General features: G+C 45.3%; 1 non-coding gene across 1 annotated transcript; it reads left to right on the forward strand.

Annotated features, from left to right (window-relative positions):
- Positions 1 to 6,945: 6,945 nt before the first annotated feature.
- Trnas-cga lies at positions 6,946 to 7,020 on the forward strand. Its single transcript has one exon. It is a non-coding gene; the product is annotated as a tRNA-Ser (tRNA).
- Positions 7,021 to 13,625: the final 6,605 nt, after the last annotated feature.

Raw genomic sequence — 13,625 nt, forward strand, 5'->3', positions numbered from 1 at the left:
CTTAAAAATGGCATCTGTAACGGAAGTGCGTTCCAAGTAGAGAGCTGTCATTGAGTTCCTTTTGGTGGAAAACCAGGCTTCGCAGTTTTTCATAGGCACTTGTAGAATGTCTACGGAGACCTGGCAGTGAACTAAAGCACGATGAGTCGTTGGGAGAGGCGTCTGTCATCGTCGCACAAACGTCCCGCAAACTTGTCCATCTCCCACGTATCGGCCGGCCACGGACAACTCTGATTCCTGCAATGCTGGAACGTGCGGGCACTCTCATTCGAGGTGATCGGCGGACCACAGTCAAACACCTCGCTGCTCAACTGGTCGTCTCTGCTGGTAGTGTTGACACACTCGTTCATCGGTTGGTGTACTCTAAAGTATGTGCGTGCTGGTTTCCTCGTCAGCTAACAGACCATAAAGAGCAACCAAGGACCATTTGCGCGGTATTTCTTGCGCCTTACGAGGCTGATCGTGACAATTGTTTGTTGAACGTCGTCACAAGTGATTAAAAATGGGTTCATCGCCTTGAAATGGAAACAAAACGGCAATCCATGGAGTGGCGCCAGACCACCCCTCCTCTGAAGATGCGGCTGGTCCCGGCGGAGGTTCGATTCCTCTCTCGGGTCTGGTTCTGTGTGTTTGTCCTTAGGATAATTTAGGTTAAGTAGTTTGTAAGCTTAGGGACCGATGACTTCAGCAGTTACGTCCCATAAGATTTCACACACATTTGAACATTTCCTCTGAAGAAAAATTTCAAAGCCGGTAAAGTTAAGGCGACGGTCTTCTGGGTCTCTGAATGGGTTAATCTGTTTGATGTCCTCGCTCAAAGTGCAACGATCAACTCTATAGTGTATTGTGTAGTGTAACACTCGTTCGACCTATACTTGAGTATTGCTCATCAGTGTGGAATCCGTACCAGATCGGGTTGACGGAGGAGATAGAGAAGATCCAAAGAAGAGCGGCGCGTTTCGTCACAGGGTTATTTGGTAACCCTGATAGCGTTACGGAGATGTTTAGCAAACTCAAGTGGCAGACTCTGCAAGAGAGGCGCTCTTCATCGCGGTGTAGCTTGCTCGCCAGGTTTCGAGAGGGTGCGTTTCTGGATGAGGTATCGAATGTATTGCTTCCCCCTACTTATACCTCCCGAGGAGATCACAAATGTAAAATTCGAGAGATTCGAGCGCGTACGGAGGCTTTCAGACAGTCGTTCTTCCCGTGAACCATACGCGACTGGAACAGAAAAGGAAGGTAATGACAGTGGCACGTAAAGTGCCCTCCGCCACACACCGTTGGGTGGTTTGCGGAGTATAAATGTAGATGTAGATGTAGATGTAGGATATTAAAGAAACGACTTCAGCGTATTCGTCGCCACGAAAATGCATACGAACTGCTCCTTCTCCATGGCAACGCAAGGCCCCACACAAGTCTGCACACCCGAGAGGAGCTCACAAAACTTCACTGGACTGTTCTTCCTCATTCATCCTACAGCCCGGATCTCGCACCTTCCGACTTCCATCTGGTTGACCCAATGAAGGATGCACTCTGCGGGAAGCAGTACGTGGATGATGAGTAGGATATTGTTGAAGCAAGACGTTGGCTGCGACGGCGACCAGTAGACTAATACTATGCGGGCACATAGGCCCTCCCGGTAAGGTGGCGTAAGGCAGCCACATTGAACGGAGATTATGTTGAAAAATAGGGTTTTGTAACCAAAAGAGTTGGGAATAATATGGAGTATTGAAAACCTGAATACAACCAATCATCCTTCAGAAAAAATATAGTTTGTATTACTCATTGAAAGCCCTTCGTATTGCGTTGTCGTGCCGTCGCTGCTGGTACAACTGAACATAGCGGCGTTGTGCTGCTCTTCCATTGCATTCGCTAAATCCATACACCATGTGCGTATCCGGTAACTCTTGACCAGTAAACCTATACATACCGCTGCCTATCGCTGTTAAAGTTCATCCAGCACTGCCGGAAAAACAAATCTAAGAGAGAACCGAGCAATACTGAATGGAAGCTGGAGGGCGAAGAATACAGTGAGCATCACTATTATCAGCAACAAGCACCACGAGTCAAAGGAAATAGTTTGTTTGCAGACAAGATACATTTGCACTGCTGGGCAAGTATTATTAGTGCAAAACAAATCCAAAGATGAATGGAGGGTAAGCCGGCCGCGGTGGCTGTGCGGTTCTGGCGCTGCAGTCCGGAACCGCGGGACTGCTACGGTCGCAGGTTCGAATCCTGCCTCGGGCATGAGTGTGTGTGATGTCCATAGGTTAGTTAAGTTTAAGTAGTTCTAAGTTCTAGGGGACTTATGACCTAAGATGTTGAGTCCCATAGTGCTCAGAGCCATTTGAACCATTTTGAATGGAGAGTAAGGAATCAAACGAAAGGAAATTACCATGTAATGATCCACCGGAGACCACAATTCCCTTACACCAAAATACTCGGAAAATATTACTGAGCAACATGCGAAATTTTGTCGGGTTCACTCGGTAATGAGACAGATCCTTGCTCTTTCAGGCATCGACGCTACTCTTTTGTCGACGCTTTACGTGCAGTTCCACTACTGAGCGCTTAACCTATAAAATGCCACTGCTCCATACCGTGGTAATCGCTGTAGGAACACATCATTGGAAAATCCTAATTCGTACCATTTCACTCAACTTCCATGGTTAGTAATTAAATATGGGCATCAGCCTCACTGTTTCCCGAGGTAGAACATTAATAATTTCCCATCACCTTGACAACGCTCTAATTGTCTATGAAAACTGAAGATTTCGAAACTGGGTCCGATTTTACTTAGGTCATGTGTACTCTTTCCACTACCGGTACGTGGAAACAGCCCAACGTTGTTTAAGATTTACTGTCTAGAATAAAGGCAACCAAAATCGCTGACTAATTATTGTTGGCACTCGGTGGTGATAAGAACGTTTTGTGCGTACAAGACATTCATTACCCGCGTTCCGAACGCAAGACAGCTCCTACTTCGCCTCTTTTTCCTCTTAAGGCGTGCATTGAAACTGCTTTCTCACCGTTGGCTTTTAGCGTGCACTCAGCCGCCACCCTTCTCCCCACTGCGCCCAGCTCTCTAAGGGCTTTTTTAACATCAGACTCCTCCAAGACCTTCATTTGGATCCTCTGCACCCTACGATTCGTCACTAACACACAAGGCTCTGTGAATCTCAGTAGAACCCTCTTCTCTACCCACGCTCCTTTGATCTCACCTTCAGACTCCTTTTCAATAGTAAGATTAGAGCTCTCCAAGCTTGCGCATTGATGGAATCTATTGCTGAGTCCTACTCATAAGAAAACTAAATTGTTTAACGAACAGTAACATTGAAAACCGTGGCACTGCACTGGAACTGTCCTTTCGTCAACGGACAACGCTAGTTACGGTCTGTAAGATGCAATCCGAGGAGTACTGAAAAATTTATCTGTCATACAGTAAAGTTCTAATACAGAAAGTTTCAGAGAAGCAACATAACCGATTTCAAAGGGAAAAGGGGCCCGTGTAAGTCTGGAGAAAAATGTTGATTTTATACACTTTTTCCTCGGACAGCAACATAGATAGTTAATGAGAGGAAAGACATACTGGGACCCACATTTTTCTGTGAAGGGAATGGAGAAATCATTAGCAAAAGAATCCATATACATTCTTCAATAACAACCTGCCTTGAATGAAGTGACTATGTGTCCATAGTGTTGACATTTGTTACAGGGCACTAGATCTGGGATCTTAAGGTCGACAAAATTGGCCATTACGTGTTGGAGCAAAGTGATTATTTTCTGTGGCTATTGAAACTCATCAATGTCTTCTTCACATTAGTGACGATGTGTCATTTCCGTTAGTCTTTTAAACAGTTAGTACCGATTACAGTAGAAGTGTAGACCTCAGCTCAAAACAAAAGTCTTACTCAAATTTAGGGTTGATTTGAGTACTTTGAACGTTGGTGATTTCTTTCAGAACATTTTATTCTAGGGATTTCAATAGTGTCTGAGGTTTCTGGCCTGATATGATTTTAAAAAATCCTCCAAAGACCTAAATTAGTATAGCCGGACAGAGAATGTAGAGAGAATAAAGAGTACAGACTGGTAATGGCAAGGAAAGAATTTCTGAACAACAGAAATTTGATATCATCGCATATAAATTTAATTCTTAGTGAATCCTTTCTGTAGGTATTTATCTAGAATGTAGCCGTGTACGGAAGTGAAACGTGTATCATAAATATTTTTGATAAGAAGGCAATGAAAGCTTTTGAAATATGGTGCTACAGAAAAGTGGGGAAGATTAGGTGGGTAAATAAGACTGCTAATGCGGAGGTGCTCTACCAAATAATGGAGAAAAGAAATGTATAGCGTAACCTTTCTAGCAGAAGGGATCATTTGATAGAACACGGGATGAGGCTTCAGGTAATTGCCAGTTTTGTAATGGAGGGAAGTGTGCAGGTAAAAATAGTAGAGGAAGGCCAATGGTTGAGTAAAGTAAGCAGATTTAGATGGGTATAAATTGAAGTAATTGCGCAGAGGTGAAGAGGCTTACAGAGACTCACCTAGCGTGGAGAGGTGCAACAAACTATTCTCTGGACTGAAGACCACAACACCAAGTACAACAGTTTATATTACTAGATTTTTGGTTATTCAGATGACTCCTTGACATTAATGCAATTTTCACTTCTGTACTTTTGTATTGTCTCCACTATAATAACACTTGACAGTAGCGAGCCACTTCCACTTACAAAGTAAGTCAGTTAAACTGGCCGATTGTTACATGTTTTCCTTCACGATTCCATGCATTGTATAATAATATTTTATGTGAAACTGAAGCACCTCTCAGTGAATCAAATGTTCGGATAAATACTTGATTGCATTCCTAAAAGTTATTTGAATAATGACATTTAGCTCTGACGGTAAGATGTGACAGCCATGTGGAGAAAAAGCACTTATTGAACAATTTTTGGAGGTAGTAGCGTGTCCACCGCCGAAAATGCAAGTACGTCACACAGATCTTAACATCGCCATAGATGAAGAATGCGGGATGCTAACCCTGATCCGGGAACGGATGACGTGTCCGTAGTTTCAGATTCCTTTCAAATTTATGAGGCCGTGGTAAGTCCGGAATGCGGGTGACTCATTCTCTCTAAGGTCGGTTTAAAAGACATCTGCGATAGGCCATAGTTGGGAGTATGAATCACATACTGAGTGAAACAGTCGAAAGTAAATGACATTGGTAACTGTCTTGAGTTATTGGTCTAGCAGATTGGCTATGGAGGCCACATGTATGAATTTGATAATGACAAATCATCTTGAAATTATAAATTTTATTAACAGTGTTGTTGTCAGCAAACAATTACCACGTTGTTGAATTAATATGTAGAACAGATCGATCTATTACACTTCGTCTGCTAGGGTTTAACGAATCTGAACAGCAGTTTACTATTGAGGAATGCAATGTCTACTATAAGAGTCTACTGATTGGCAAATCATTCAACAGAACTGCACCTTTCACTCAGCGAACACTTCAAGGAAAACGATTTGTACCTGTTTAATACTACTGTAAATATTATACGGAAAGCAATGCAGTATTCTGTAGATTCCATTTTCAGTAACCTGTCAACTGAACTGAGAAATTTGTAATTTTAAATGTAGGTTCAAGAAATTCCTTGTGACACGTATTTCATTTTGTGCATTAGTTCTCCACAGTGGTTTAGAACACTTAGCTGTAATGTTTTATTTCTTATGCATAATGTCATAAATATTGTATTTCTTTGTTGGTAGCCATAGCAGCTATTCTTAGCAAAAAGGAGAAAGTTAAATAAGTCTGATTTGTTGATATTGCAGGGAAAGCTGTTACATAACAACTGAAGCGCTGATGATGAATCTGTGACTTCGAAATATATATTGGCGAAGTAAAAACGCTATTAAAAACGCAGTATATGGATTTTAGTATTAAGTTTTCCAAATAGTGTTTTTTATCACCATTCTGCGAATTAAGTAATGACTTTTTTCCATGACCAAGCAGCTTTGTCTAACACGTTCCCATGAAACACGAGAAAAATCTATAAATAGATTTATTTACATTCAGGGTCAACTGTCAGTCTTTTTACTAAGAGTAGATCGTCTGCTTATCTTCTGCATTATTCTAAAGTCGTCTGTCGTTGCATACAACTGTATACACCAGAATCATTCGCAAAGAGCTCCACGGAGCTCCATACGTATTTCATCAGATACATATATCGTGAGCAATAGCGGTCCTCTAACGTTTTGTTGAGGTAGTCCTGAAATTACTCACTTCTGACGTCTTTTATCCTTTTAACAACTACCTACTAAGTTCTCTTTGTTAGGCAGTCTTGCATCCAACAGCGAAGCTAGTCCGGTGTCCCTTAGGGTCGTATTTTGTTCATTGGACTACATCGAACATATTCCGTAAGTGAAAAAACACATCACCCTGTGCGCCGAAATGTACGCTCTACTGGTTCCCATGGACGAGGAAAGTGAGCCGAGTTCCACAGGAGGTTGATGTCAGTGAAATTGTTCTGTAACCAAGTTTATGTTTCCGACGTCCATGCATAAAAACGAAAATAATCTTCTCCTTCTACCAGTCGGTTGGAAACCTATGTTTGTGCTATCAGTGCGATCCAAGTTCTGTAGGCAACTAGCACAGTCACAGTGCACAGCTGTCTGCATCATATTTAGACGGAGATTCAAAGCCATGCGACATGAAAACACCGGTCAATTCTGAGAGACATCTTCGCAGAAAGATTCTACAGCTTTATGAACGTTAATGGAAGAGTATTGCGGCCAGAGGAGATTACTCTCGATGCCAGCAGAATGCCGGAGACATTCAGGAGTGCTAGTCCTGCAAGGTTCGCAGGAGAGTTTCTGCAAAGTTTGGAAGGTAGGAGCCGAGGTACTGGGGGAAGTAAGGCTGTGAGGACGGGGCGTGAGTCGTGCTTGGGTAGCTCAGTTGGTAGAGCACTTGCCCCCGAAAGGCAAAGGTCCCGAGTTCGAGTCTCGGTCCGGCACAGTTTTAATCTGCCAGGAAGTTTCAAAACACTCTCTTGCTTCGATGGGGTCGAGCTCCGTCTCGCATGAACCACATCTTGTCGAAATCAGGATCACTTTGGATAATGGGAATGAAATCATCTTCCAAAACCTTCACGTACTGTTCGGTAGTCACTGCCCCATCAAAGAATATCACATCGGTTATTCCGTGGCTGGACAGTGCACACCACACAGTCACCTGTTCAGGGCGAAGAGAGTTCTCGATCACGAAATGCGATATCTCAATCCACCAAAGGCGCCAATTTTGCTTATTGAGGAACCCATCCAAATGAAAGTGGGCTTCGTCGCTAAACCACACCATATTAATTGCCATAATGCCCCGCGGCCAACGATGCACTTTGAATATCCTAACGCAGAAGTTATAACGACCTTATTTCGTGTAGTTCAATAATTGTCATCCTGTAATTGTGATGCACAAGGAGCAATAGATAACAGGGATGAACGACGGCTGCGAAGACGTGTACGGGCAAGTAGGCACGAAACTTTTGAGCAGCTGACCGTACAGATGAACCAAGGGGCTACCACTAGTGTCTCGTCAACGACCGTTCACCGAACGTTGCTGCATATGGGCCTCTGCAGCAGGCGCCTGGTTCTTGGGCACATGCTGACTGCTGTAATTTGCACGCCAATAGCGCGAACGGACGTGCGCTGAGTAGGGACAAGTGGTCTTTTCACATTAATCCTGTTTTTTTGCTCCATCGGAAAGGTAGACGCTGGCGTGTACGGCGTGAAACGTCTGAATGCAAGCAAGGAGGGAGCTTTATGGTTTGGGGAATGTTTTCGTGGCATTCCTTGGGTGATTTCATCATTCGTGAAGTACTATGGACCAGCAAAAGTACGCATCTGTCGTTCGGTACCATGTCCTCACCTACATGTAGTTTGTTTTTTCTCAGTGCAGTGGCAGCTACTGATAGGACAATGCAACGTGACACACAGCTCGCAGTGTACGTACGTGGTTCCAAGAAATTTCTTCTCACTGAAGCCTTATATTTTACCATAAATTCCTTTACGGAGTATATGTTTAGGACATTGTATTGGCCGGATGTAGTTCTCAGTGAGTTTACCGTACTCCGCTGGCGACCAAACTCCCCGGATTTAAACTCAATGGAGAACGTGTGGGACCATCTCGATCGGACGTTCGCGCCGTAGATCCTCAACCGAGGAACCTAACGCAGATGGCCTGGCTACAGCACTGAAGTCGGCATTGATCCACATCCCTGTCGGTGCCTTCCAAACCTCACTCACTTCCTTCCTGAATGTCTCGCAACAGACCACGCTGTAAAACGTAGTTAATCAGGCTTTTGACAGGTGGCTACATTAATGTGACTGGAGGGTGTAGACGGAAACTATCTTGTGGAAGTCTGCTTAAAAAGTGTCAACAACCAGCTTAAAATGAGGAATCTTGGAATATATATTACAGCCCCTTAAGTATCTCTCCCGTAGAGATCAGAGGACAAGATTAGTCTATGGCTCTGAGCACTATGGGACTTAACATCTATGGTCATCAGTCCCCTAGAACTTAGAACTACTTAAACCTAACTAACCTAAGGACATCACACACATCCATGCCCGAGGCAGGATTCGAACCTGCGACCGTAGCAGTCGCGCGGCTCCGGACTGAGCGCCTAGAACCGCTAGACCACCGCGGCCGGCCAAGATTAGTCTAAATACAGCTTGCACAAAGGTATTTAAGAAATCTTTCTTCCTGCGTTCCGTACGTGAATTGGACGGGAAGAAGTCCTAATAGTTTTTACGGTGGACAGTACCCGCCACCATGAGCTACACAGTGATTTGCAGAGTATAGATGTAGATGCATTTGCCATAAATGATTGGAAAACTTAAGTTTGCGGTGATTCGAACCACCGTGCAATGCTAGTGCAATGTCCTAACCTTTGCGCCACCTCGTTCGCAAAGTAACAGAAGAAATAATAAGGTGCCGGGATGGGGATGGAGACTGCGACTCTCAGCCGGTGACGGCAAAAGGAGAATCGTAGGAGGCAGTTGCGCGCTGCCGAGCTGTGCCACTTTGTCGTGTAACTGAGCGCTGTGCGAATTTGCACTGGTCTAATAGACTCTCCCCGGCGCTGAGTGGGAAGTCAATATTTGCGCGTGCGCAGTGAGGCGCAGTGCGGCGTGTCCGGAAGGGCTGGCCGCGCTGCTCCCGGCTGCCGGCGCGCCAGCCGCGGTTGCGCAAGCCACGAGCCGCGCCGCGCACGCACTGCATTTCACTTTCGAGCGCCGCCGCCTGCCGCCAGCCGCGCCGCCTGCCTCCGGGCACACCTTGGCCTCCACCCAAACACCGGTTCTCTCCCTCACAGCTAATGGCCAGGTCTGGCTGAGAAACCTCGCCTCTGGCCCGTCCACGTCCCGTGTCTGACCTCCTGCTACCGGGCTCTGTAGCCGGAGCGGTACGATGGTCCCGTAATCTGCAACCTGCTGCTCCTAGAAGATAGTTGTTTGCGAACTGAATATGTAAAACTTTTTTCTGTACGTTGTCCACAGCGTAAATACTGAAATTCCATCTCACTGAAGCCATATGTTTTACCATAAACTCCATTACGTAGTATATGTGTAGGGCACGTTATTGGCCGGATGTAGTTCTCAGTTTCGACACCGAGCAAGGGGCAGTGTTAAAGCACTGGACTCGTATTCTGGAGGACGATGGCTCAGATGCCCATTTGGCTATTTAGACTTAGGTTGTCCGTGAGGAGGGCCGGCCGATGTGGCCGTGCGGTTCTAGGCGCTTCAGTCCGAAACCGCGCTGCTGCTACGGTCGCAGGTTCGAATCCTGCCTCGGGCATGGATGTCTGTGATGTCCTTAGGTTAGTTAGGTTTAAGTAGCTCTAAGTCTAGGGGACTGATGACCTCAGATGTTAAGTCTCATAGTCCTGAGAGCCATTTGAACAATTTTTGATTTTGTCCGTGAGGAGGCAATTGTCGGGTTGGTTCCAAGAAAAATTGCAAGGCAAATTTCACTCCTCATGCTAATCTTCTCAGAGCTCGTGTTTCGTCTTTAATAACCTCGTTACAGACGAGACGTAAAACGCTAATCTTCTTTCCTTTTTGAGGTTCGGCGGCAAATTATTTAAGTAATTTGACACTGTTGCTACTTTTACACTACTGGCCATTAAAATTGCTACACCACGAAGATGACGTGCTACAGACGCGAAATTTAACCGACAGGAAGAAGATGCTGTGATATGCAAATGATTAGCTTTTCAGAGCATTCACACAAGGTTGAGGCCGTGGCGACACCTACAACCTGCTGGCATGAGGAAAGTTTACAACCGATTTCTCATACACAAACAGCAGCTGACCGGCGTTACCTGGTGAAATGTGGTTGTGATGCGTCGTGTAAGGAGGAGAAATGCGTACCATCACGTTTCCGACTTCGATAAAGGTCGGATTGGAGCCTATCGCGATTGCGGTTTATCGTATCGCGACATTGTCGCTCGCGTTGGTCGAGATACAATGACTGTTAGCAGAATATGGAATCGGTGGGTTCTGGAGGGTAATACGGAACGCCGTGCTGGATCCCAAAGGCCTCCTATCAGTAGCAGTCGAGATGGCAGGCATCTTATCCGCATGGCTGTAACGGATCGTGCAGCCACGTCTCGATCCCTGAGTCAACAGATGGGGACGTTTGCAAGACAACAACCATCTGCACGAACGGTTCGACGACGTTTGCAGCAGCATGGACTATCAGCTCGGAGACCATAGCTGCGGTTACCCTTGACGCTGCATCACAGACAGGAGCGCCTGCGATGGTGAACTCAACGACGAACCTGGGTGCACGAATGGCAAAATGTCATTTTTTCGGATGAATCCAATTTCTGTTTACAGCATCATGATGGTCGCATCCGTCTTTGGCGACATCGCGGTGAACGCACATTGGAAGCGTGTAATTGTCATCGCGATACTGTCCTATCACCCGGCGTGATGGTATGGGGTGCCATTGGTTACACGTCTCGGTCACCTGTTGTTCGCATTAACGGCACTTTGTACAGTTGACGTTACATTTCAGATGTGTTACGACCCGTGGCTCTACCCTTCATTCGATCTCTGCGAAACCCTACGTTTCAGCAGGATAATGCACGACCTCATGTTGCATGTCCTGTACGGGCCATTCTGGATACAGAAAAAGTTCAACTGCTGCCCTGGCCAGCACATTCTCCAGATCTCTCACCAACTAAAACGTCTGATAAATGGTGGCCGAGCAACTGGCTTGTCACAATACGCCAGTCTTGATGGACTGTGGTATCGTGTTGAAGCTACATGGGCAGCTGTACCTGTACACGCCATCCAAGCTCTGTTTGACTCAATGCCCAGGCGTATCAAGGCCGTTATTACGGCTAGAGGTGGTTGTTCTGGGTAGTGATTTCTCAGGATCTATGCACCCAAATTGCGTGAAAATGTAATCACATGTCAGTTCTAGTATAATCTATTTATCCAATGAATACCAGTTTATCATCTGCATTTCTTCTTGGTGTAGCAATTTTAATGGCCAGTAGTGTATTTCTCCTTTATAGATTTTGCTTAAGTTGTAAACTGTATTTGTTCAGTTCAGCAGAGTACATGATGAAACTTCGCCCAAATGGGCACTGAGATCCAACAAGTATCGGGGTTAATATGCAGGGTGTACATTAATAAAACCGACAAACTGCAGGGACGGACTCCTCATTGGAAATGGAGGAAAAGAGGTCCTATGAACATGTGTCAGAAAATGCATCGGTGCCACGGTAGAGAATGCTGACGAATGACAGTTGCTCTGACCATGTGCCGTGTGTTCCTTGTGTGTTGTAGGATGCAGGATTGATGCAGCGTACTGTAAGAATCAGAATCGTCCGGCGCATGTCGGGAACAAGCCACGATGGTGTTTGTGTACGGCCAAGCAGATGGAAACGGTCGGCACAGCTATACTAAAATAAGTACCCTCACAGACACCAACTACATCATACAACACTCCTCCGTCCGAACAGGGCTCGGTAGGCCCAACGGTACCGACCGGCCGCCGTGTCATCTTCAGACCACAGACGTCACCAGTTGCCTGATTACTTTAATTTTAGTGTTACTATATAAGCGGCGAACATCAGTGGAGGGCCTGTTCTTATTGTAGAGTTGCAATGGTGTCGACTGCACGATAAGATGGCGGTTTCTCGGCGTCGTCGGGTATGTTGCCAATGTGATAATTACTCACCAATGTTGGGAAAATCATTCGCGCTTTCTCAGAATTTCACTGAACAATACCCGTCACTCGATACCTCCGATTGGATTATAATTATCAACGCTTTTGTCGGTATTCTGCTGCGTTTTCTCTCATAATCTGCTAGCAGGCTTATAGAGATGTTGTCGGAGATTCTGGTCGCTTCGCTTGAGGTAGTGGATGCCGGTTATGTGCTACGTTATAGCCCAAGCCTCTAAAAGCTGTACATGTTCCATTGCAGAAGTGCTTGTTCCTAGATTCCAGTGTTTACATGTGGACAGATTCCTGCCTTTGTCTGAATATTTCGGGGCATGTAGGATAAGGGCATATTCTAGTAAAAACAGTACCCTCCCCGACGGAAGCAAACCTTCCCTGGATATCTGGAATGAAAGAAATGTTCTTCAACCATTATCTGTGGATCCAGTTGACTCTACCAGATATCCAATTTGCAGTCTTCACTAGAATTTGTTAGTGATCTTTGTTGACTCGTTCTACATCATTTCGATAAAAGAATCGTTCAAACGATCTATGGAACATGTAACTAACTAACTAACTGTTTTACTTTTCTTCTGCGTAATTTCAGTTTCTTTTTATGCCAGACCACTGCTGTACATGTTCCAGTGTAGAAGTGCATGTTACTAGATTCCAATGTCTACATGTCGACAGATTCCTGCCTTTGTCCGAATGTTTTGGAGCATCTAGGATAAGGGCATATTCTAGTAAAAACGGCCTTGATAAGACAAATAGAGTGTAGAGTCATCTTTGTGGTTTTCATGACGCTGAGAGACAAAGAGAAGAGAAAGACTAAACAAATGCCACCTCATTGGTATATTGGCTACCCCTCTCACATAGCAAACAGTTTATTTTCTTAGAAACGGGTGTGCTGGCGTTAGCTGCCGCCAGTTCCCCAGTCGATAAAAGAGGTTGGAAGAAGATCGATAATAGACGCTGTAACAATCGCGCCTATCAGGAGAGAGGTCAAAGACAGGCTCGCAGGCAACGCTCCGCCAATACCCTCGCAACCACCAGTATTTACACTACTGGCCATTAAAATTGCTACACCAAGAAGAAATGCAGATGATAAACGAGTATTCATTGGACAAATATATTATACTAGAACTCATATGTGATTACATTTTCAGCAATTTAGGTGCATAAATCCTGAGAAATCAGTACCTAGAACAATCACCTCCGGCCGTAATAACGGCCTTGATTCGCCTGGGCATTGAATCAAACAGAGCTTGGATGGCGTGTACAGGTACAGCTGTCCACGCAGCTTCAACACGATACCACAGTTTATCAAGAGTAGTGACTGGCGTATTGTGACGAGCCAGTTGCTCGGCCACCATTGACCAGACGTTTT

Source organism: Schistocerca americana, chromosome X, assembly GCF_021461395.2.
Source record: "Schistocerca americana isolate TAMUIC-IGC-003095 chromosome X, iqSchAmer2.1, whole genome shotgun sequence".
Taxonomy (NCBI): Eukaryota; Metazoa; Arthropoda; class Insecta; order Orthoptera; family Acrididae; genus Schistocerca; species Schistocerca americana.